The sequence below is a fragment of the Brachyhypopomus gauderio genome, unplaced genomic scaffold, assembly GCF_052324685.1.
Source record: "Brachyhypopomus gauderio isolate BG-103 unplaced genomic scaffold, BGAUD_0.2 sc680, whole genome shotgun sequence".
Lineage (NCBI taxonomy): Eukaryota > Metazoa > Chordata > Actinopteri > Gymnotiformes > Hypopomidae > Brachyhypopomus > Brachyhypopomus gauderio.
Window position 1 is genome coordinate 1 of NW_027507500.1, and position 5,000 is coordinate 5,000.

Consider the following 5,000-nt stretch of genomic DNA (forward strand, 5'->3'; position numbering starts at 1 on the left):
GTGACATCTTGTGGACTTTAAGAGTCAATGCGCCTTCCAAATAAGATTAAACTGTGCACTTTTTTTCTAACAGCATTTAACCATGGTATAATTTAAACTAAACTCTCCTCTTTTATTCTAAGTTCATTTGGCCATGGTATATTTTATTTAAAATGGCCTTTTTTACTCAAAGTGTCTTTTCTACTGGTATATTTAATTTAAAAAGGCCTCTATTTTATTCTAAGTGTCTATGCCTCTGGTATATTTTATTTAAAAAGGCCTCTATTTTATTCTAAGTGTCTATGCCTCTGGTATATTTAATTTAAAAAGGTCTCTATTTTATTCTAAGTGTCTATGCTACTGGTATATTTTATTTAAAAAGGCCTCTATTTTATTCTAAGTGTCTATGCCTCTGGTATATTTAATTTAAAAAGGCCTCTATTTTAGTCTAAGTGTCTATGCCTCTGGTATATTTTATTTAAAAAGGCCTCTATTTTATTCTAAGTGTCTATGCCTCTGGTATATTTAATTTAAAAAGGCCTCTATTTTTTTCTAAGTGTCTATGCCTCTGGTATATTTAATTTAAAAAGGCCTCTATTTTTTTTCTAAGTGTCTATGCCTCTGGTATATTTTATTTAAAACGGCCTCTATTTTTTTCTAAGTGTCTATGCCTCTGGTATATTTAATTTAAAAAGGCCTCTATTTTTTTCTAAGTGTCTATGCCTCTGGTATATTTAATTTAAAAAGGCAATACGGAACACGCAATGCGCAATGTGGAATGTGCCTTTCCCGCCCTCTTGATTAGGGACCAGGTGTGTTCTATTAAGGAAGCTTAATTAGCATCACAGCGGCTTGAAGATGGCAGGCAGACAGACGGTAAGTACCGCATTTCGGGCATTTTAAAACTAAATTAATCATATAAATTATAACTAATTTTGTCTCTTTTTTTCACTATCTTTGGCAGAAATGTCCAATGTGTAAAGTTAAGTGCACTAGGCTGAAAAAACACTTAAAAACGGTTCATGAAATCGATGACAAGGAGACCGGTTTGATAGCTAGGCTGGCTAGCAATCGTTGTTCAGTACGGCTAGATTGTGAAATCTGTGACAAGAAGTCTTTGGTGAGGTTGGACATGCACTTAAGCTCTACCCATAATGTACACGGTACCCAAAAAATGAAAATGGTAGCCCAGGCGAAGCGACTTTTTATGGGCAAATTGTTAGAGAAATACCGTAAGACCCAGAGTTCAAAAGACAGTGTAGCCTGTGAGACACCCGAGGAAACTGGTGACAGCCAAACTACATTAACCCAGAGCCGGACACGTCTGAAGGGTCAAACTGTGATGGCCATGCCGTGGAAGAACCGGCATCCAGCCATTCTGAGTACGAGGCGGTGGGTTCACCATCAAGCTCAAGCGATTCTGAGGCCGAAGGCAACACACTTAGGAAGGGGAGGCATTTGATCTTACCCGAAGCTTTGGAAGGAACCAGGGTGGAAGTGGCCCTAGACGACTACCAGGCCTTTCACGTACGCTCTAATCCCACAGTGAAAGACTCAGAAAACGGCCAACAAAGAAGGACGCACGCCCTAAAATTCATTCTCCACATGGCCGAAGACACAAGCAAGCACGACTTCCATAGCCTTAAATTCATCCACAACCTGGAGAGACTAAGACAGTGGCCGTCTGCTCTGATCCAAAGCAAGTATAGCCACCCTACGGTACATATCATGCTTATAAACGCTATGTCTTTTATAAAGCACGCACGAGCCTTCCACCTGGACACACTGGGCCTTCAAACACACCAGATCAAACAGATACTCCTTCAAATCAAAAAGCTACTGAAGGATCACACTAGACATATGAGATGCCACCGGCAGGCAGTGAGAAGACTTAAATCAAGTATGTTGACATCCACATGCACATTCTGGAGAAATTACATCCATATGCATATGGTATAACCTTTGACTTATCCACTTACAGAACAACTAAAATCCACCCAGGATTTTGAGAGATTTATGAAGATAGCAGTAGTGGAAATACCCAGGCTCATAGGTGAGTGCCATAATACAGACATATCAAGCCCGCAACAGGTGCACATTTATAGGCATACATGTTTTAAACATGGTGGTTTTATCTTCCAGACCAGATGAGGGAGGAGGCCAGAGACGACACATATTGCCTCTTACAAGGGTATCTGACAGGGTATCTCGGGATGGTAACAGGCCATAGACCTGTGGTTCTTTACAATATGACCAAGGACCAAGTAGACAACGCAGACCAAGATGACAAAGGCCGTACAGTCGTCTGGGTAAGCCCACATAAGTCCACCTTACCCCCGCCACACACAGTAACATGAGAGGCATGGGTCTTTTGTAACATCCATATTTCCCCAGGTTGATCGACACAAAACGGACAGGAGATACGGCTCGGCATACCTCGCCCTGATGCCTGAAGAGGCTACATGGTTAAGAGCCATGGCTGACATCTCTTACTGCTATGGAGACAAAAAGTGCTTGTATGTCTTTCAGAGTCAAGGGAAAAAAATGACCAAAATTACCCACCTCTTTCAAAGGGCATGGAAACATGCAGGCATGGATGGACCTATCGGGTTTACCATAATCCGAACATCAGTCAGTAACCAAGTCAGACATCTCAGCACTGAGAACCGCATGTTAGTTTGTAAAAGCATGTGCCATACCATGGAGACTGCAGATCGGTTCTATGCATCTATACCTACCCTGAGTGATGCATTCAGGGTAAGAGAACTCAGAATGCAGGCATTGGATGAACCAATAAAAGGTTGAAAGAGTTATTCGTCTCTGTGTCTATTTAAAACATCCAGAAAATCATCATTCTGTATAAAATACATTGCCTAAAAAGGTGCACTAAGAGCCGGCCACACACAGTAGGATGAGAGCCCTGGATGATTTAATACATCCAGAAAATCATCATTCTGTATAAAATACATTGCCTAAAAAGGTGCACTAAGAGCCGGCCACACACAGTAGGATGAGAGCCCTGGATGATTTAATACATCCAGAAAATCATCATTCTGTATAAAATACATTGCCTAAAAAGGTGCACTAAGAGCCGGCCACACACAGTAGGATGAGAGCCCTGGATGATTTAATACATCCAGAAAATCATCATTCTGTATAAAATACATTGCCTAAAAAGGTGCACTAAGAGCCGGCCACACACAGTAGGATGAGAGCCCTGGATGATTTAATACATCCAGAAAATCATCATTCTGTATAAAATACATTGCCTAAAAAGGTGCACTAAGAGCCGGCCACACACAGTAGGATGAGAGCCCTGGATGATTTAATACATCCAGAAAATCATTATTCTGTATTAAATACATAGCCTAAGAATGTGCACTAAGAGCCGGCCACACACAGTAGGCTTATAGGCCTGAATTTAATTCCTCCAGAAACATATGGTATACAGCTTTAAGGAGGAAAATAATTACTACGGTGGAGTAATGCTGCCATCTTTTGGACTTTAAACGCCGGTGCGCCCTGCACATTTGAATGCAAAATGCTGGGTCTTTTTTTTCCTCCATAAATTAGTAAAATGTTTAAAATAGTTACCCCACCTTAGGCATACTCTGAGCCCGCCACACACACTAGGATGAGACACATGGATGATTTAATACATCCAGAAATTAGTAAAATGTTTAAAATAGTTACCCCACCTTAGGCATACTCTGAGCCCGCCACACACACTAGGATGAGACACATGGATGATTTAATACATCCAGAAATTAGTAAAATGTTTAAAATAGTTACCCCACCTTAGGCATACTCTGAGCCCGCCACACACACTAGGATGAGACACATGGATGATTTAATACATCCAGAAATTAGTAAAATGTTTAAAATAGTTACCCCACCTTAGGCATACTCTGAGCCCGCCACACACACTAGGATGAGACACATGGATGATTTAATACATCCAGAAATTAGTAAAATGTTTAAAATAGTTACCCCACCTTAGGCATACTCTGAGCCCGCCACACACACTAGGATGAGACACATGGATGATTTAATACATCCAGAAATTAGTAAAATGTTTAAAATAGTTACCCCACCTTAGGCATACTCTGAGCCCGCCACACACACTAGGATGAGACACATGGATGATTTAATACATCCAGAAATTAGTAAAATGTTTAAAATAGTTACCCCACCTTAGGCATACTCTGAGCCCGCCACACACACTAGGATGAGACACATGGATGATTTAATACATCCAGAAATTAGTAAAATGTTTAAAATAGTTACCCCACCTTAGGCATACTCTGAGCCCGCCACACACACTAGGATGAGACACATGGATGATTTAATACATCCAGAAATTAGTAAAATGTTTAAAATAGTTACCCCACCTTAGGCATACTCTGAGCCCGCCACACACACTAGGATGAGACACATGGATGATTTAATACATCCAGAAATTAGTAAAATGTTTAAAATAGTTACCCCACCTTAGGCATACTCTGAGCCCGCCACACACACTAGAGTGATAGGCCTGGGTCTTTTAAAACATCCAGAAAACCCACTTTTAAATTATAGGCGCACCGACATTTTTTACCCAAAAGATGGCAGCATTACTCCACCGTTTTCCTTTTTTTTCCCCATTCAAAATTATTACTGAGCTCCACAAACTGCCTTTTCTGTTTAAAATCTGTCCCCAAGCTATCTGATCCTTTGCCCGGCCACACAAAGCAGGCTTATAGGCCTGGTTGATTAAAAGTGGGACTTTGTCATTTAAATGAAAATTATTTTTGACATCCAGAGGAGGCATTTCATTCATTAATTCATGCCGACCAAAGTGTTATTTGAGCCCGCTACATAATGTAGGCTTATAGCCATGGTTGATTAAAAGTGGGACTTTGTCATTTAAATGAAAATTATTTTTGACATCCAGGGCATGCATTTCATACATTAATTCATGCCGACCTGTGTGCACTTTGACCCCGCTAAACATTGTAGGCTTATAGCCATGGTTGATTAAA